The sequence below is a fragment of the Delphinapterus leucas genome, chromosome 8, assembly GCF_059928025.1.
Source record: "Delphinapterus leucas isolate spDelLeu-1000000601 "Yukka" chromosome 8, BTC_Dleu_Yukka2, whole genome shotgun sequence".
NCBI classification, from domain to species: domain Eukaryota; kingdom Metazoa; phylum Chordata; class Mammalia; order Artiodactyla; family Monodontidae; genus Delphinapterus; species Delphinapterus leucas.
In genome coordinates this window covers 34,961,254-34,982,094 of record NC_143136.1, presented here as the reverse complement: position 1 = coordinate 34,982,094, position 20,841 = coordinate 34,961,254, and the positions used below count along the sequence as shown (strand labels likewise).

General features: G+C 45.6%; 1 pseudogene; it reads left to right on the top strand.

The window, feature by feature from the left end:
* Window positions 1-12,834: 12,834 nt before the first annotated feature.
* The window catches only part of LOC111171715 (aldehyde oxidase 2-like), a 72,302-nt pseudogene continuing 64,295 nt past the window's right edge, over window positions 12,835-20,841 (top strand).

The window sequence follows — 20,841 nt, the reverse complement described above, 5'->3', positions numbered from 1 at the left end:
TATATCAGGAACAAGCTGAAAATTCATGGACTCCCAGGTAAGCATAGCCAGAAGCAGCCCCAGCCTCCCATTTTGCCACCCCTTCCCCCAGTGTCCCTCTCTGTTCATTCCTTTCTGGTGCCTAGTATCATAAATAAGTTGTGCTAAGGAATTAAGACTCACCTAAGACTTCCAGATCTCAACCTCTGATTACAGAGTCAGCAGTTCTGAGATGGAATTAAGGGCTTTATTTTTAAGTTGCTCCTCAAGTGGGTGATTCTCATGAATATTTATGAATAAGCACAGATTTCCTACCAGAATCAGCACCCCACATGCACACACCAGCATTGACCTTCTTCACTTTCCACAGGACTCTCATGGTCCCTCCCAGAGCCCTCTACCTAAGTTTATTCATAACTTTATCTCTTTTTCCTTAAGGCAGGTGTCCAATATTACAAAAACTTCAGGCTGCCACAAAACTCCAATTTACTGCTGGAGCTTGGAGCCTGGCTTAGGTGTCATTTCCAGAACAAGACACAGTCACACAAAGAGGAAACTTTGTCTGGAGCCATCTCCACCTCCCTTCAACCATTCCACTCTTTCCTTGCCCAAGTTCACAGCCTCCCACTGAGCTACCCACCCAGACCAGCCTCCCTGCCCAGACCTGTTGGGGTGCAATCCTGCATCACCTCTCCTTCCACATGACACCTCCTAGCCTGCTGTTAAGCAATCCAATCTATAAAACAAGATAATGCACCACAAAGAGTGGACGGCCCACAGCTGCTTGGGTCAAGGAGGGTGTGTCATAGAGAGTTGCTTAATCCCGGTGAGATCCTGGCTCTAGGATAAAACTGGAGAAATGGGATGTGTCAGAGGCTCCCTAAACATTTGTCCTTATTTTCCCCTCGCATATACCATCACTGAAGCCCTAACACTTCTTGCAGTTCTTGAAACAACTATTCAGTTGACGAATTTTACCAAGCACCAGGTGTTCAAATGACAGTAAGCTAGAAGACAGCCTCTGCCCTCGGTCTAGTGAGGGAAACAGCCAGTGAAGAAGTAGACAGCGGGCGTGATGAGTGCCATGTTGTCGGGACACGGGCACGGCACTCACAGCAGGCTTGGGGACAGAAGGAGGAGAGGAGGGTTATATAGGAGTTGCTAGGCAAAGGGAAGTCTTAGGGGCAAGGGTATCCTTGTTGGTGTTATGTGCGAGCTGAGGTGGATACAGAGGCGAGAGAATATATTGCTTTTGAGGAACTGAAAGCAATTTATTCTGATGGATGTAAAGAGTTGGGTGTGGGGATGGGACGGTGTAGCAAGAGATGAAGGAGGAGTGAGATCGTTGAGGCAAAGAATCAAGTTTGACCCTGACGTCACATTCTCTGCCTGGCACGTGGGACACAATCACTCACTGATGGATGACCAGAAGCCAGTGGAAATTCCATGGTCAACTGCCCGTGCTGGCCATGAGCATTTAGTCTCAGGGTAACTTCTGGATATGCTGTAGGGCTGTGTATCTTGGGGGCACTGAGAAAGCTCTTTTCTTTTTTCTTTTAAATTAATTAATTTATTTTTGCTGTGTTGGGTCTTCGTTTCTGTGCGAGGGCTTTCTCTAGTTGTGGCAAGCGGGGGCCACTCTTCATCGCGGTGCGCGGGCCTCTCACTATCACGGCCTCTTTTGTTGAGGAGCACAGGCTCCAGACGCGCAGGCTCAGTAGTTGTGGCTCACGGGCCTAGTTGCTCCACGGCATGTGGGATCCTCCCAGACCAGGGCTCGAACCCGTGTCCCCTGCATTAGCAGGCAGAATCTCAACCACTGCGCCACCAGGGAAGCCCCAGAAAGCTCTTTTCTTAAAGGACCAAAAAATAAACTTCTGATATATTATTGTTTGTATTTGACTTATGTAGGGTTGCCAACTTTAGCATATAAAAATACAGTATGCCCAGGTAAATCTGAATTTGAATGCATGGGACATACACTAAAATATAATTCATTTTTTATCTGAAATTCAGATTTAACTGGGTGTCCTATATTTTATCTGGCAACCCTACCTAATGATGAGCTTTAGGATGAGTCAACAGAATATGGAAGAAACTGCTTGAGTCAGACACTTCTGGTGGGAGTGGCATCAAATGAGTTGTTTGACGACCAGAGGGCAAAGCAGCCAATTGAATCGACTTTTTACTTTTCACTCAAGGCAACGTTAACATGTGCAGCACAGAGCTGTTTTAAGGTCTGACAGAGTGAAAAGTGAAAATTTGCCTCCATCTTTGAGCCAGGCGGCTCCTGGATTCCTTTGCTTGGAAATGTCAGGACACCAAAGGCAAAGAGAAAGGGTTTCTCTGCCTTTTCTGTTCTGGTCAACGGTGCACTCTCACTAGGTATCACCCACATGACCCTGCCTGAAGGCCGAAAGCTTGACTTTCCTGAGCTGGCTTAGACTGAGGACCAAAGAACAGAGGAAGTGGGTGTGCAGCCCCTCTGAACCTCTGCAAAGAATCTCAGCACTTTACTCCAAGGTGTCCTGATCCAGTATTACTTCTTCATGGGCAGCAACTTCCAAGATGAAATCAGTCTCAAACTCCACCCAAGCCAAGTATAATCTGCATCCATGAAGTCCTTTTTAAACCTCACCCAGAAAAGGTCCCAAGCAAATTCCAGTAGATTCTAATAGAACCTATAGCAGGGGATTTACATATATTGTTTGTTGTTTCTTTGTGAAAATATGCCAGCGTCTTACAGGGAAGGGGAACACAGAGGCTGTTGACATTACTGGTTCAGGAGCCAAGATTATTCAATTAATATTCTCTAATCCCATAAGAAAGCAAAAGCATTACATTGCCGAACCAGGGAAAGTTTAACTTCCCAATGGGGGTTTCTGAATTTTACACATGCACCATCTGCCAGCACTTCCACAGCAATAATATAACACGAGTCCAGAATCCATCGTCCACAACCCTGAATTCAACAGGCTTTTTCATACTCATTGGGATGCAGACTCTGATCTAACTGGCATGAGGCTTTTTGTAGTCTTCATGTGTCCCACTCAGTGTGAATATACATATGGCTCACTGCAGAAACAGTGTTTGATTGCAAACACTAGCCCCACCTGGAGGGCGATTGTACTATGTTTCTAAAATCCAGAAAATGTTGCATTCAGAAATGCATCGGGGTTTTCAGATAAAGCAGTGTAGTGTGGGTCTGTAGGGATTTCTTCTCGCCTTTCATCAGTTAGCTCATTTATATGCAAAAAAGTAGAACAACTCTCTAAGCAGGAAATCTTGGTGGAAGACTCCAGAAAACTACTTACTTGTTATCAGTATCCGAAGAAGAAACCAGTGGAAAGCAGAGCGGCCTGGGCCCCTCTTTTCTTTGACTCCCTTCCTTCCGGTCCACCTTACAGGTATGAAGTATGGTTGCAGGGGAGGAGGCTGCGGTGCCTGCACCGTCATGGTGTCAAGATACAACCCCGAGACCAAGAAGATCCAGTATCCTTTGTGTTGGCCCCAGCACTTCTGGAAAGAGTGCAGGGCCTCCACTTCCTGTCCATATGTCCCCTCTCCTCTCTCCAGGTGTCCATCGCGCTCACACGGCCTCCAGGCCTGCTCTCCTGCAACGTCCCAAGCTCCAGATCTTTCCCATGGACTTTCTTCCCATCAGAGTATATCTGTCCTGTGTGCCAATCTCTCAGGGCCATGCTCTCTATTGCTGTATAGCTACTTCCTTTGCTTTTGAGCAGGAGATCTCAGAGTGGGAGCCAGGCAACAATGCCTTTAACACAAAGAGGTGATACACTGTCCTGGCAGAAGAGTTAGGTCAACATACACTAGAAGAGTTGTTCCCCTGGAAGGGCTGAGTGAGACCTCAAATCATGCTACATGATTGAGCATTTTAGGCCACCTTGACCTAAAATGTAAATTTGCTCACTAATTGAATGTGGTGGGGGAGTTGTCTAGCATGATTCCCAAGTTTTTCTGTTAGGTCCCTGGGTGATGCTGTTCACAGATTAGGAAGAGGAGAAGCAGAGGAGGGAAAAGGAGTGAGTTTAGCTTTGGACGCATTGCATTGCAGTAATTATGGGACACCTGAGAGGGATTGTCCACAGGTATCTATGTCGACAGGTCTGTTATTCAGAGGAGAGGTCTCACCCGGAGCTATAGTTTATTCGACTTTATCAACATAAATACTAAAAATGATAATAAAAATAGCTAACATTTATTGAACGTGAGGCACTGTTCAAAGTAGTTTACATATGTTATCATATTCAGTACCCAAAACAACACTGAGATAGGTTTGAGTATCACTCATACTGAAAAAAGCAGAAACGGAGGCAAGAGGGTTAAATAACTTGTCAATGTCATGAGGGCCAGTTAGTGGTGAAGGCAAGTTTTCAGCCCTGGTTGTCTGGAATGTAGCAGGAACCAGAGAAGAGCTTCTAAGTGCAGGACACTGTAGAACAACAGACAGGGAAATGGGCAAAGAAAGACACCCTCACAAAGGAGACCAAGAGGAGCAACTAGATGAGAAAGTTCCAAGATGGTAGAAGTGCAATAGTATGAAACGCCAGGGAGTGGCCCAGAGCCATTAGATTGCTCCCAGAGCATTGTCAGCAGGGCCGTGGGGCTAGAAGGCGAGGTACAGATGGTGAGGTACAGACAGGAGTGACTGGAGGGCCAGGAAGTCTTGGACAGCTTTTGAAGAAACTTGACTAAGAAGGGGAGAAAGATGGGCTATTAGGTGAAGAGAGACAATGATTTGGGGATATTTTTTAGCACAAAAAACACTTGAACTTTACTCTTAAATTCAAGGGAATTTAGGGAAATGAGACCCTAGAAAGGAAGAGCTTAGGAAGGCAATTGATAATGGAGCAAGTCCATGGGGAGACAAGAATAGATGGGAAGCAAGATTTTTTTTTTTTTTTTTGCGGTACGCGGGCCTCTCACTGTGTGGCCTCTCCCGTTGCGGAGCACAGGCTCCGGACGCGCAGGCTCAGCTGCCATAGCTCACGGGCCCAGCCGCTCCGCGGCATGTGGGATCTTCTCGGACCGGAGCACGAACCCGCGTCCCCTGCATTGGTAGGCGGACTCTCAACCACTGCGCCACCAGCAGAAACTAACACACCACTGTAAAGCAATTATACTCCAATAAAGATGTAAATAAATAAATAAATAAATATAATAATAATTTTTTAAAAATTTTAAATAATAAAAAATAAAACGTTAAAAAAAAGAAAGAATAGATGGGATCCAGAGCACAGGGGAGGAGGTGGGGGGATTCCTCACCCTCCCGGCCTGGAATGGGGATGAGGCTGACTGCAGCTATAGATGAGTAGGGATGGTCTGGGTGGTGATGGGAACTCTTGCCTCTATTTCCTGGAGGAGGCATACGGGTAAGACAGGAGAGCAATGAACACTGGAAAATTTGAGAGAAAAAAGGAGAGCGAGATAACATTAAGAGGAAGTAAGCTTAACGGGGGAGGGGGACTGGAGGACACAAAAAACAAAACTGCACAGTGAACCCAGGGTCCACTTTTGCTCTGTACACCAAGCACTCTTCCAAGAGACTAAATTGGACTAATGAAGCCTGGACCCTATTCCCAACCAGTGAGATGAGAATCTAGTGCTAACACATCTGCCATGTCATCAATACAGACTCTAGTGTGGGAGAGATGGTCAAGACAAGGGCATAAACTCATGGCTTCCAAACTTGGCCATACATCTGAATCAGCTGAGGAGTTTTGAAAAGTGATGGAGTGATTGCATCCCAGAGATTCTGGTTTAATTAGGCTGGCGTGCAATCAGAGTATTTGTATTTTTAAAAACTTCACACAGTTGAGAATCACTGGGGTAAATTACCCCATGGTGGTTTACATAAGTCAGTATATCATCTTATGATGAGTAAAAAGGTTTCTTTCCCTGAAATGAGAAAAATAAATGGAGAGTGAGTGTCTCTTGGAGGTCCTATGCAAAACTCATTGTTCTTTTTTTCCATTTCTCTCTACCATTCTACTCCAGCCATATGTAAGTCCTTTCTTTTTTTTTTTTTTTTTTCCGGTACGCGGGCCTCTCACTGTTGTGGCGTCTCCCGTTGCAGAGCACAGGCTCCAGATGCGCAGGCTCAGCGGCCATGGCTCACAGGCCCAGCCACTCCGCGGCATACGGGATCTTCCCGGACCGGGGCACGAACCCGTGTCCCCTGCATCGGCAGGCGGACTCTCAACCACTGCGCCACCAGGGGAGTCCTATTATTATTTTTTAAGATTTTTATTTTTTATTTTTTGGCTGCGATGGGTCTTTGTTGCTATACGCGGGCTTTCTCTAGCTGTGGTGAGCGGGGGCTACTCTTCATTGCGGTGCGTGGGCTTCTCATTGCAGTGGCTTCTCTTGTTGCGAAGCACGGGCTGTAAGCACAAGGGCTTCAATAATTGCGGCACACAGGCTCAGTAGTTGTGGCACACGGGCTTAGTTGCTCCACGCCATGTGGGATCTTCCGGGACCAAGGCTCGAACCCGTGTCCCCTACATTGTTAGGCAGATTCTTATCCACTGCACCACCAGGGAAGTCCTTCCACTTCCATTTTTAAGTGTGTATTTACATAATAACAAAAACTATTAGTTTTTCAATATTTATATTATATCCAATCACTAAATCGAGTTTTCTTCTCTTCCAATGTTTATATCAACTTATACAAGTTATCTCATTTTTCTGTTATTTTACTACATCTGTTATAACCTCCAAGGCAGTGTTATCCAATTATGGTAAGAAAGGGCATCCCTAGCTAATCCTTGATTTTAATTGAATTTTTTTATTTTTGCCTATAAGGATAATATTAATTATTGTTTTTTGTAAATACACTTATTCACTAGTTTCTTCCTGTTCTCTTTGAGTTAGAGTATTTCTTAGGAATGTCTGCTGAATTTTATCAAGTAACTTAATAGCATTTATCAATTTGATTAATTTTGATCCTTTATTTTCTTGATGTAACAAACTAAGTTAAATTTTAAAATGTGATAAATTTCTGATATTGAACTGCATGTGTGTCCCAGAAACAAGCCTTACTTCGTGTATTATCCCTTAGTGCATTGCTGGATCCTATTTACTAATATTTTATTTAGAATTTTTGTGTCTACATTCATAAACAGAACTATTCTACAATTTTTTGTACTGTCTGAGTTGGGTTTCATTGTTAACATTTTGCTAGGTTTATAAGATGAATTGGGGATAATTTCTATTGTATACGACCTGGGAGAGTTTAAATAACATTGGCATTATCTTAATAATTATGTAAAATTCATCTGTAAATACATTTGTTCCTGGTGCTTTGTTCAGTGATAGAGCTTTAATCTTTGCCATTCTCTTCCATAATAAGTTGTCTTGTTGTTTACATTTGCCTGTTATGTCTTTCACCCATCTACATTTCATCCTTTCTTTTTCACTTTAAACATGTTTCTTAGTATATGTATATATATTTTTTTTTTGGGGGGTGGAGGGTGGGTATTTTTCTAATCCAATCTGCTAGTCATTATTTTTAAGTAGTAATAGTTATTTCATTTCTATATCTTATAATTATCTAAAATGTTTAATTTTTCTATTTATTTATACATATATAACAAATAATATAATGTCACATATTTATATAATTCAGGCTTCCTCTCCTCTTCACATTTCTCAATGGGGTTGTTTTCTGTTTGATCCTTCTCAGGTGGTAAGGTGGTTGTTACCCTGGCAGGAATACTTAGCTCCACCCACAGGGTATCTATTGCCCTTCTCTCCTCTCAGAAACCAAACCTGCAGCTGCTAGTCTCCCACCCTCTACCGTCCACGTGGCAGCGAGAAGTTTGACGCCAGGCTGAAATTTTTTCCTTCATAGAAAACTTGATCTTTCAACCTAGTACCTTGTAAGAAATTCTTTGTATCCTTGGAGTAGGAAAATGGTGTCAGGAGATGTCAGATGGTGTCTTTCTCTTCAATCCAGCCTGGAACTTGAGGAGAATTTCCAATCTCTAGACTCAGATCTCTCTTCAGCTCACAGAGAGTGTCTTCCTTGGTGTTCCCTGGCTTGTAGACACATCTCCCCAATCTTCCTCCATTGATTGAATTGTTTGTTAGTTGGTTGGTTGGTTTTTTTCTTGAGAAAGTCTTGGGGGCAGGGGTTGTCTTAGTCCATTGGGTACTATAACAAAATACTACCAGGTGGCTTACAAACAACAAGCATTTATTTCTTATAGTTCTGGAGGCCAGAAGTCCAAGATCAAGGCACCAGAGAGTTGGTGTCCAGTGAGCACCTGCTGCCTGGTTCATAGACTGCTGTCTTCTAACTGTGCCCTCACTTGGTAGAAGGAGCAAGGGAGCTCTCTGGGGTCCCTTTTATAAGGGCACTATATGAGAGCTCTGCCCTCATCACCTCATCACCTCCAAAAGCCCCACACCTCCTAATACCATCATCTTGCGGGTTAGGATTCAACATATGAATTTGGGGGGACACAAACATTCAGACCATAGCATTCCACCCCTGCCCCACAGAATTCATGTCCTTCTTTCATGCAGGCAAACTGCTACATAGAAAATAAAACATGCTATGTGCTTTCAAAATACAATGGTGGGACAGGCATAGAATAGACATTTCCATTGCAAAAGGAAGAAATAGGAAAGAAGAAAAGGATGGCGGGTCCAGAGATGTCCAAATCCTTAAGGCTCCAGAATAATCCCCTTTGGCTAGATGCTCTAGAATAATCCTCTTTGGCTAGATGTTCTAGAATAATCCCCTTTGGCTAGATGCTCTAGAATAATCCCCTTTGGCTAGATGCTCTAGAATAACCCCCTTTGGCTAGATGCTCTAGAATAACCCCCTTGGGCTAGATGCTCTAGAATAACCCCCTTGGGCTAGATGCTCTAGAATAACCCCCTTTGGCTAGATGCTCTAGAATAATCCCCTTTGGCTAGATGCTCTAGAATAACCCCCTTTGGCTAGATGCTCTAGAATAACCCCCTTTGGCTAGATGCTCTAGAATAACCCCCTTTGGCTAGATGCTCTAGAATAACCCCCTTGGGCTAGATGCTCTAGAATAACCCCCTTGGGCTAGATGCTCTAGAATAACCCCCTTGGGCTAGATGCTCTAGAATAACCCCCTTGGGCTAGATGCTCTAGAATAACCCCCTTTGGCTAGATGCTCTAGAATAATTCCCTTTGGCTAGATGCTCTAGAATAATCCTCTTTGGCTAGATGCTCTAGAATAATCCCCTTTGGCTAGATGCTCTAGAAGCTTCCAGGCCCACTGGGGCTATGACCTGCCTTCAGGAGCTGCTGGGACTGCCTTCAGGGTCCCACCCCGTCAGCTCTGCTGGGCAGAAGTTGGGCCTGATGCCTCTGCTGGGCATTGCCCTGGAGGGGGCTGTCTACCATTGTCCCGCCCCAGGCTGTTCTCTGCTTGGTGGCCAGCACAGCTCCAGGTGGCTCCATCCCTCAACAACAGGCAGAGGTAGCCACGCCCCAGCTGGTACACTCAGCAGGCAGGTGGAGGCTGTGCAGCTTGGAGCAGCCAAAGGCCCTCACCTAACCAGTTGGACAGGAAGTGGAGCCCACAGTGCGGGCACAAGGCAGCAGCAGCCCCTCCTTTGAAATCATTCTGCCTCCCAGGCCCTTGCACACTGGGCCTCTGATGGAAGGGGCAGCCCTAATGAGGGCTGCACTTCAAGGATCTTTTTTTTTTTTTAATTCAAATTGACAGTTGTCACCTCCGACAGCTCCCTTTTGCTGAGTGTGCTCTATTTTGAATAATTGTCCCTCTAACTCTTGGGTCTGTATGAGTTGCCAAGGGCTGCGCTAACAAATTACCACACGCTGGCTGGTTTAAAACAACAGAAATGTATCCTCTGACTGTTCTGAAGGCTGGAAGTCTGAAATCAAAGTGTCAACAGGGCCATACTTCCTCTGAATGCTCAGGGAAGGAGTGTCCCTTGCCTCTCGCTAGCTTGCGGTGGTTGTCAGCAATGCTTGGTATTCCCTGTTTATAGACACATCACTGCAATCTCTGCCTCCATGTCTATCTTCCCTCCGTGTATGTCTGTCTGTCTCCAAATCTCCCTCTCCTTATAAGGGCCCTTATAGGGCCCACTCTAATCCCGTGTGACTTCACCTTAATTTGATTGCATCTATAAAGACCCAGTTTCCAAATAAGATCACATTGGGAAATTCATGCAGCTCAATCTACCACAGGCCCCCTTGAATATATTTGTCAGCTTACTGGGCTCCAACCTAGTTACTGGAGTACCCTAAGAAGCACCAGGCTATAGAAGCCAAAGTGATCCTGATTCACCCGGTGGGCTGGCAGGGCAGAAGCAGGAAGCCTGCCAGCACCCTTCTAAGGAAACCGAGGAAGACTTACAGCCTTACAGCTCCCTTGACTCCCCTCATACTCGCCCAGACCATTGGGAAGGAAGGGCTTGGATGGCCCATGTGGCACACCTGCACCCCAAAGGACCAAACTCCTCCAGATTCACAGTTCTCAAAGTGCAGATTTCCAGGTTCTTCCCCCAGCCTGGAACCTCTCCCCACACACAGCCCAGGCCTCACTGGCACTCAGCTTCCCACAAGCCCAGCAGCCACCTGGCTCCACAGAGGTTGGAAGATTGGAGCTGGGAGGGTCAGGGAAGGGACCTCACAGTCAAAGAGGTTGAGAATGGAGGGCCTGGAACATAGACATGTAATGACCAACCTAGGGTTCCTAAAAGCACCCTCTGTTGGTCTGCTTGCCAGTGTTCCATCTTTAGGTTTTGAGGAGCTCGCAACAGAAAGCAGCCCCCCAGGGACACAGAAGTAGTGGCAAGTACTTTTCCATTTACATCAGCAGGCAAGACTGGTTACATTTTTTTTTCCCAGAAATAAGTTCATTTGAATTGTTGGGGAGGGGTGTCATTTCCAATGTGAATTCTTTCCCTGGGTGACAAGGATTCTTTGATGTAACTCATAAGACCTTTTTTATAACAAACGTACAAGCACCTGGGTCAATAGATGTGGCATTTCTCTCACCCACCGGAACAACCCACTTAAAAGGAAAGAAATTAAAAAAAAAAAAAAAGGCAGTGGTTGCTTTTTTCCTGTTGTCTTGAACGAGATCTGAGAATCAGAAAAACTTGGCAGAGACAACCTCCTACCTTCCTACTGTGAACAACCTTTGTTCCCTCTGCCATGAGGGATCTTTACACTCAGCTCCCCAGAGCCCTGAGGGTTTCCGAAGGAGAGAAAACCAGAGGACTTCAGGCCTCACCCATAGCCCTCCAGGATAAGCAGTAACCGTCTTAATAATTTGTTTACACTTCACAAGATACCATTCAAGCAAAACTTTCCCTGCTGAAACGTGTTTGAAAAACACTTCTTTAAAGCCATTCAAGGTCAGTTTCCAGTTTCCCAGCAATGAATGTATTTGGTTCCCTAATCCATAGTATTTATATCTTCCAACTCTAATACCGTAATTTGACTTTAGTACTCTAAAAGTGATCTTCTCCAGTAAATGCTTGTGTTTTATATTGACTCTTAAGGAGTTACTCCTATAAGTATTTTGAAACACCATGATTTATGCTTTTCGTTGGCAGTATCCGCGCTCCTATAAATGGGAATTGTGTGCTTTTTGTGATCACTGGCTGCTCTGTTTTAAGGAACAGAGTGAAGGAATTCCCTGGAAGTCCAGTGGTTAGGACTCCATGCTTCCACTGCCAGGGGCAGAGGCAAAACAAACAAACAAAAACCACAAGGGCAGAATAAGATGGTGAACAGACTGTGTGGACCCTTAAAACAATCCCTGTGTCGGTTTTCCCCTAAGTGGAAGCAGCCAGAGGAAGGGCCTCCGTCTCCACATGCCACTCTCCCTCTCCCCCAGCCTGCCTCCCCTCCATTCCCAACTCTCTTGGAATCAACTCCTAGTCATCTTGCGGGCCTACATGTCCCTTCCTCAGGGAAGCCTTCTCTGATCCCTCTCCCCAGACAAAGCTAATTCCCCTGTTCTATGTTTCTCACAATGGTTGATATTTAATTACATGTTAATTGTCTCTCTTACTAATTATAAACTCTTCGGAGGAAGAAAACATGTAGATCTTATTTTCCACTGTGCCTCTACCACTTAGCATAGTGCCTGGTGCAAGGTAGATGCTTAATAACTGCTGGGCCAATGAATGAATGATCACTAATGCCTCCTTCATTTAAAGTATTTGGGGTAATCAGTCAAGCATTCATGAATCCCTGCAATGAACAAGTTGTCATCCATGCTGAGCATGGTGGGGGAAACAGCCAGCTGCTTAACCTCCAGGAGCTTATTACCTAATTGGGAAAATGAGACATGAACATTGATAAGCCAACAAACTGTTAGTAGCAGATTAGAGACTGGTTTCCTGGTTTATTAAGTAGAAAGTAAAGAAGCAATTGGTTGGATCTGCAGATGCCTTTGGAATTGAGAGAAAGCAGTGAAGGGAGGTTTGATGCTGCTTTTTGATGGTAAACAGAGAAGGAGGGAAGATACAAGGACAAACAACCACAGCTGGACAGGAACAGGGTTGCTATCACTGCAGCATGGAAGAGCCTTCTTTGGTCACTTAACAGGTACTCATTGGGCATCTATTCTGTGGTCAGCACCATTCCAGGCCTGGGATACAGTGGTGCCCTCAGGGAGCTTACATTCTAGTGGAGAAAGCAAATACCAGGAGAAGAAGCATCCACGTCAGGTAGGACTGAGTGTCATGAAGAAAATGAAACAGAGCTGTTAGGAGAGTGACGGACATGCTCCTTCAGACGGGGTAGTCAGGGAAGAGCTCAGACCCAAGTACCAAGAAGGCACAGACATACCAGCATCTGAGAGAAGAGAAGTCGAGGCGGAACGGGTAACATGCACCAAGGCCTAGGACAGGAACGAACTCAGCACATTCAAGAAGCAGGGAAAGGCCAGTGTGGCAGAGACGATGACCAAGGGAGAAAGCGGTGAAGCTGCGCTCAGAGAGGTGGGCCCCAGTTTATTTATCTGTTGAGTGGTTACCTAGACTGGATCATTATTTTCCAATGGAATAATCCTGTGGGCCAGGAGGAAGGAGGAAGGGCATCAAGGTGCTGGGTGGATGCAACACCCTACACCTCCACTTCAGGGCACAGACTGGACTTGTCCATGCAATTTCCTATGAGGAGACATTTCTGCAGCTAGAATAAGAAAAACGTTGGGGCAAGTGGGAGGTCTCTGAAAGCCCACTGCTAGCTCTCCATGAGAAGGAGGAAGTGCATCCAGGACATGCCCCTGGGGCGGAAGCAGCATGCAGAGTGGGTTTAAGTTTAAACAGTTGTTTATGGTTTTCACACTGAAGAGGTGTGGGCTATTCACGAGCAAGCTTCAAAGCCAGGATTGGTGGGAGGCAAAGTGAGGCATGAGCTAGGAGGCCGGGCCACACAGGTGTCCTTGACTTAAAAGGCCACGAAGCAAGGGAGTCTCCACCCCCTGCCCTGCTCTCTGGGGCTCCAGGCTGTCTGCTTCCACACAGGGAGAGATTTCAGTTGCTCAGACCTAAATCCTTTCTGCTCATTTCTGCAGCTGGTGCCAAAGAGCATTCCCATTTGGAGCTGGAAGGTGAAACTTTATCTATGGGTACAATGCCTTGCCCATCGAGATCTGATGAATTGGTTTTCTTTGTGAATGGGTGGAAGTTAAGGGTTGGGTATCACTACCATAGTTTGCAGAGACAACAGGAAACTTCTAATGTGAGGAGAGCACTTGTGGCCTGTGTGGGTTGAGACCGCTCCAATCAGGAACAAGAAGCCATAGGCTGGGAACCAGGCTAATTTGGCCCGTTATCCAGTCCACCCAGGCTCGGCCTCTGGGAATGTGGGGAGGCGGTAAAGCATTGGGGGTAATGGCACATGCCTCGGTGTCAGACAGACTTGGTTCCAAGCCGGCTCTGCCTTTTACTGGACAAGTTTCTTCACCTCCCTGAGCCTCAGGGTGCCCGTCGTTATGACTATTGTAAAGATTAAGAGAGAGACGCTTCTTTCATTGATTAGGAACCTCTTAAATTCTTATACGAGGCCCTTAGCACTGGGCCTGATATACTGGAGGCCCTCTATTCTAGCAACATATACTGATTCTCAAACTCAGAAGGATAAGAAATGGAGCGCTCTTTATTTTTCTATTTTTTGAACTTAATTTTTCTGTTGAGTCTCCATTATACAGAATTAGTTGACGTGTAATTGCAGTCAATTTCCAGGCCCCCCCTTTCCCTGAGTTGCAGTTGAATTGCAGGAGGAAACTCTACAACACTTTTCCCTGGCAGCCACCCCTCCAGGCCTCACCATCAGTCCACACAGGCCACTAGTTAACCCTCAGTGCCTTCTGCCGGGCCTGTTCCTCTCATGAGTCTCTCAAGGGACCATTCTGTGCTCCAAGGCATGCAGCTTCTCTGGGGTCTTGCCACCTGTCCTCCAGGGCCCCTCAGCCTTCCCATCCCATGAGCTTAGCTGGAATTTGGTCAGGTACCTCCACCCCTGCCTCATGTGGGGGCTTGGCCCAAGGAAGGAGATAGAGCAGAGCCTCTACCTTCTCATGACTTTCATTTTAACTCTCTCTCCTGTATCCAGTCTCCACTGCCAGCAGACACCAAACATTCTTCCAAAACTCTCACTTACAAGCTGAGTCCTTACTCACTTGTTCCACTGGCTAGGGCTTTGGAGCCTCCTTCCTCTATTTTCTGTCCCGCATCCCTTCTGAGTCATGAGCCCAGAATGAAGTGGCTGCAGCCCGGACAGGGAATAAGTCAAGGGTTAGGGGAAACACAGGTTGTGTGGTAGGGGTGGAATCAGCTAGATTATAAAAATATTATCCAACCACATTCTCATTAAGTGCTTTCAAAAGACCTGGGGGACTTCCCTGGTGGCGCAGTGGTTAAGACTGCACGCTTCCAATGCTGGGGGACCAGGTTCAATTCCTTGTCAAGCAAATAGATCCCACATGCATGCCGCAACTAAGGAGCCTGCATGCCACCACTAAGACCCTGGGCAACCAAATAAATAAATAAATAAATAAATAAATATTCAAAAGACCTGGGATGAAAGTAAGGGCAGTCAGATGAGGGCTGCTTCTTTCATTGATAGCAGCCCCTAGAGATCCAGAAAGCTCTTGAATTGTAATATCTCAACTTGGAAGCATCTTCCTGTACTATTTTATTCTTTGAGGTCTACACAAGTTCATGTTTTTCTTCTGGGGAGGAAGAAGAACCAAACATGAATGGCCCACTGTAGCTTCCTTTCCTCTGTTGCAACAAAATGGCTGGAGGTGTTTACAGGACACCCAAAGAAAAAGTGAAAGGAAATAAGCAAATGGGAAAGAAGCAGCAAAGAAGCTCCCTCCGTGGCTTTAGAGTGCCAAAGCCCCCAGTTTTCAAGGTGAGGGAGGGAGGAATTCTAGTGTTCTCCTAGAGCCTCCCTGGGTCCTGAGCTGGGGCCACAAGGCTCACCATTGGCCACGCTGCCAGTGGCACATTCAGGGACCACTCCAGGACGGTAGCAACTCCCTCACTTCCCCTTTCTGCCACCAAGTCTTAGGATCCCAGATGTTATCAAACATAGTCCCCACAGGAGGTGTCTCAGAGGTGCCAGAATAGAAACCCTTACTATTCAGCCTTCTTCCCTCAAGGACCCTTCACACTTACATACACAGACACACATACACAGACACACACACACACACACACACACACACACACACAGCATCCAAGTCCTTCCCCAATTTGAAGTAGTTCAAGAGTACAGAATACTGGGTTGAAAGACTCCACAAAATTAGATAGCAGAGCAAACGTGAAGAATTTAAGTGCCAGGGGCATTTTTTGTTTTATAGCTCTCTCTATTTTTTTTTATAGCTCTCTATCTTATAGCTCCCTCTAAACTGTGTTAGTTTCTGTTGTACAACAAGTGAATCAGCCATACACATACATATATCCCCATATCCCCTCTCTTCTGAGCCTCCCTCCCACCCTCCCTATCCCACCCCTCTAGGTCATCACAAAGCACCGAGCTGATTTCCCTGTGCTATGCTGCTGCTTCCCACTAGCTAACCAAAGCAATCTACAGATTCATTGCAATCCCTATCAACCAATGGCATTCTTCACAGAACTAGAACAAAAAATTTTACAATTCGTATAGAAACAAAAAGACCCCGAATAGCCAAAGCAATCTTGAGAAAGAAAAATGGAGCTGAAGGAATCAGGCTCCCTGACTTCAAACTATACTACAAAACTACAGTAATCAAGACAGTATGGTACTGGCACAAAAACAGAAATATAGATCAATGGTACAGGATAGAAAGCCCAGAGATAAACCCACGCACCTATGGTCACCTAATTTATGACAAAGGAAGCAAGAACATACAATGCAGAAAAGAAAGCCTCTTCAATAAGTGGTGCTGGGAAAACTGGACAGCTACATGTAAAAGAATGAAATTAGAACACTCCCTAACACCATATACAAAAATAAACTCCAAATGGACTAAAGATCTAAATGTAAGACCAGACACTATAAAACTCTTAGAGGAAAACACAGGGGCATCTTTACTCAGTGGTGGTTCCCAACTCTAATCACATATAAGAGCACTGTTGCCACAGATGCTTGGTGCATCTTTTACTCCATAGATGTGTGTAAAAGTTGTTTGCCTGTAGAGCACAAAAAGAGAGGCAAATGAAATCAGGCCTAATATACCCCAGTCCATAAACCAAGCAGGCCATGACAGGCATTCCTCTGGGTCACCCATTTAATTCCCATAATATTCTCTTTTCTGTTTCCAGTGCAGGTGATCGAGAGGAATGTGGACCCAAAAGTCACCCTGCTGACCTTCTTACAAAAGAACTGGACCCTTTTGATCCAAGTCTTGGCCGTGTCTGTGTTTGCCTTAAAACATAGGCCAGGGGCTTCCCTGGTGGCGCAGTGGTTGAGAGTCCGCCTGCCGATGCAGGGGACACGGGTTCGTGCCCCGGTCTGGGAAGATCCCACATGCCGCAGAGCGGCTAGGCCCGTGAGCCATGGCCGCTGAGCCTGCGCATCCGGAGCCTGTGCTCTGCAATGGGAGAGGCCACAACAGTGAGAGGCCCACGTACCGAAAAAAAAAAAAAAAAAAAACATAGGCCAGCTACAATTATGAGAACTAATCAAACCTCTCCATCCCCACACAGCCAGGTCCCGTGGTCCTTGCTCTCTATTTGCTTTTGGCAATGGTTCTAAGGATATTAAGTTAATTGAGCTATTTGGAGAGGATAAAGTTTCCCCAGAGTTTCTTATATCTTGATTTAATAGCCATGAAATAGAAGCTAAGTTCTTTCTTTCAGCACTAATTATTCCTTTAAGTGCCTTCCAGATCCCCAAGACAGTGGTTATGTAATAGAGGTTTGTGTTGCATGTACCCTTCCCTGGAAGAAAACCAAATTCTCCAGATTCAGGAAGAGCACGTGTCATAGGAGAAGATTACCTTTCTCTACATCTGTTTTCTCACAACAGATTTTCCCCACCATTCTATATTCTGAAATTTAGATCTTCATAATGGCAAACATATTTTAATTGGTAAATCTAATGGATCTCTCAGAGAAGCCAAAAAAAAAAAAATACAGAAATTACAAGTTTTGTTTAAAAGCCCACATGGTTTTTAATTCGTTGTCAACGTTTTAAAATTAGGAAATCTCATTTTTAAAAAAAAAAAAGGAATTTCTCATGAAAAATGGGAAGATAGTCCTTCCTGCCTGGCAGCAGTCTTGCTTAGAGCTGAGTGGGGCCTGTCATCCTCCATCTAAAATGGGGCACAAGCTCTCCAGTCACACCCAGCCCACTCCACTCATTCACACACCTCTCTGATAAGCATTTATGGTTATGACTTAATTTAGATGAGCAAGCCATATGGCTTAAAAAAAAAAAAAGCCAAAGATTCCAAAGTCTTCTTAGCCAGTCTAGTTAATTACATCCAATCCATAAACTGTGTGGAAATGGGCCACAATCAGGGAGAAGGATGCCTAAAGAGAGGTGCAGAGGCTGAGCCTTGGGATTGGACCTGGACCAAGCAGGAGCAGAGGGACACTCCAGGTGGGATATGAAAATAAGGACGGGAGTTTTCTCCAAAGGGTCACTGACTTGGTTTCAAATGCAGTACAAATTACTGGGCAAAACTAGCAATACATTAAACTGCTAAAAATAAGTGTTTCTCTTCCAATTACATGATTGGAACCCAGAAGAATACCTATAATGAAATAGGATTTTTCCAAGGGCTTTTACTTCTGTTATCCTACAAGATGCTTATGCTAAGCCTGAGAAAATAAAGCAGGTATTGCCTTTCGCTCTTTGCAAGTGAGGAAACAGGCAGGGAGAGGTTCCTATGTCCAGTGTCACAAAGCTAGGAAGATACAGAGTGGCCTTGACTGAGGCCTGCGGGCAGGCGAATGCCTTCTCAGATCTGCACCTCACCCCACAAAGGAGACTTTCCTCGGTAGTGACACCCTAGGAAGGCAGCTCTGATAGAGGCAACATGTCCGCCTGGGAGTCTTTCCTTGACCACCCTTCCCAGTGCACCTGACAGGAACCAAGTACACCTACAGAAGAGGAGGCTGTGGCGCCTGCACCATGATGGTGTCTAAGCGAGACCCCACGTCCCAGGAGATAAGGTATCTGTCCAGATGCCCAGAGACCAGGCTTGCACTCTCATCTCACAGCTTACGAAGATCTCAAAGACCTTCCAGCCTTGTGATTCTAACTCTCTCTAGGTCTTAGACCCCTCTGAGAAGCTGATAAAATCTATGAGCTTTTACAAAAACTAATAACGTTTTGCACACAATTTCCGGGAGATTGTGGACCTCCCAAGGCCCATCAATGCATCCCAGGTTAAGAATCCCCAATTAAGGGACCTCCCTGTTGGTCCAGAGGTTAAGACTCTGTGCTTCCACTGCAAGGGGCACGGGTTTGATCCCTGGGGAACAAAGGGAAGGGAAGATCCTGCATACTGCAGATACCGCATACCACAGATCCCGCATGGGCACAGTGCGGCCAAAACAAAAAGAAAGAAAGAAAGAAAGAGGGACTTCCCTGGTGGCACAGTGGTTAAGAATCCGCCTGCCAATGCAGGGGACACGGGTTCAAGCCCTGGTCCGGGAGGATCCCACATGCCGTGGAGCAACTAAGCCCGTGTGCCACAACTACTGAGCTTGCACTCTAGAGCCCGTGAGCCACAACTACTGAGCCCATGTGCCACAACTACTGAAGCCCGCGTGCCTAGAGCTCGTGCTCCACAACAAGAGAAGCCATCTTAATGAGAGGCCTGCGCACGGCAACGAAGAGCAGCCCCTGCTTGCTGCAACGAAAAAGAAAGCCCACGTGCAGCAACAAAGACCAATGCAGCCATAAATAAATAAATTTATTAAAAAAAAAGAAAGAAAGAAAGAAACCGCAATTTAGGCCAAGCATTCATTTTACAGATGAGGAAACTGATGTCAGAAGGATGAAGTGACTTGTTCAAGGTCATGCAACTAGTATGTAGAACAACAACTTGAGCCCACGTTTTCTGGCTCTGACACTAATGCTCTTTCTACTGTTGGGCTGGATCTGGGCCATGATTCCAGCCTCTCATTAAGGGCCAGATTCCAGGACTTGGGCTGCTCCCAAATCCACTGGCCCAAGAAATCAAGAAATGGCCTCAGGACACAGGCCTTCCAACTCTACTGAATGACCTTATACAGAGAGTTTAAAATGAACAAGCAAAAAAATTATCAAATACAGTTAAAAGACAAAGGTGCGCCTTTTACCTGTTATGGGATCAATGTCCTAATGTTTACTAGTTGACATCCAACTATATTCCTGATGACACGAGTCCATTCCCACTGAGACCAGACCCAGGTGGGTCTGTTCTAGGCTTGGAAAATGTTTCTGAGGTTCAGAATGCCCGCATTCCCCCTAAGGATCCCAATTCTTATAGATAATACAGAGTCAGCAGAAAGGACTCTAAATTCTTCCTCCCAGGCACTCCTCCAGGTCTCCATCCTCTCGGCTGAGTGACAGGGAGAGGGGGTGGTTTCTGATGCCCTTCTTGGTTCCCACATTCCCCACAGGGCAGAGCTGTGTTTCTCCTTCGGATTTTCCTTGTGCCTCTCATATAAGACACTTCTCTGTCACCGTGTGCCTGGTGCCCATCTGCTCTCTGTGTGGGGCTGCTGTCACCACTGTGAGAGGTGTTGGAAGCATCAAAATGAGGCTTCACCCCATGCAGGTAAAAGCACATCCTAAATTTCTCATTTCTTAACTCTGTCTTTGTAATCAGCGCTGTGTTGACTGTGCCTCCTGGGGCTTCTAGGTTGTGGTCCAGTAAGTAGAAGCTTTGGATGCATATTGATCAAGATAATAATATCTGTTAAGTGATTTAAAAGAAAGCTAGAAATCCATCTACATTTCATTAGCTGATTATCTTTCTTCTTACTTCTTCTGCCTGAATGATAACAGCATGATCAAAACATGGATTAATGCCAATTAGACTGTGAGGCAGAATAAATATTGCACAAAGAGCATTGTGCATTGAATAAAACACCTCTGAGGATAACAGGGTAAAATTCAGGATTATTCCCTCTGGCGTGGAGTTTTAAGAGTACTGTGACATGCACTGGTATAAACACACCAGTTCCTCTGTCATTGTCACAGGGGTTTGGAGAGTCATAAGTCCAGACCCATTAACACTGCGAGTCCTTCCAGGAAGAAGGAGTCTGGATTTAACCACATAAGAGTCAATTCCAGGAAGGTCAACAAAGGCAAAAGACCCAGCAGAGTTTACTAGAGTCTCTGAGAAGGTCAGAGAGGATGTTCACCCCAAGGCCAATAAG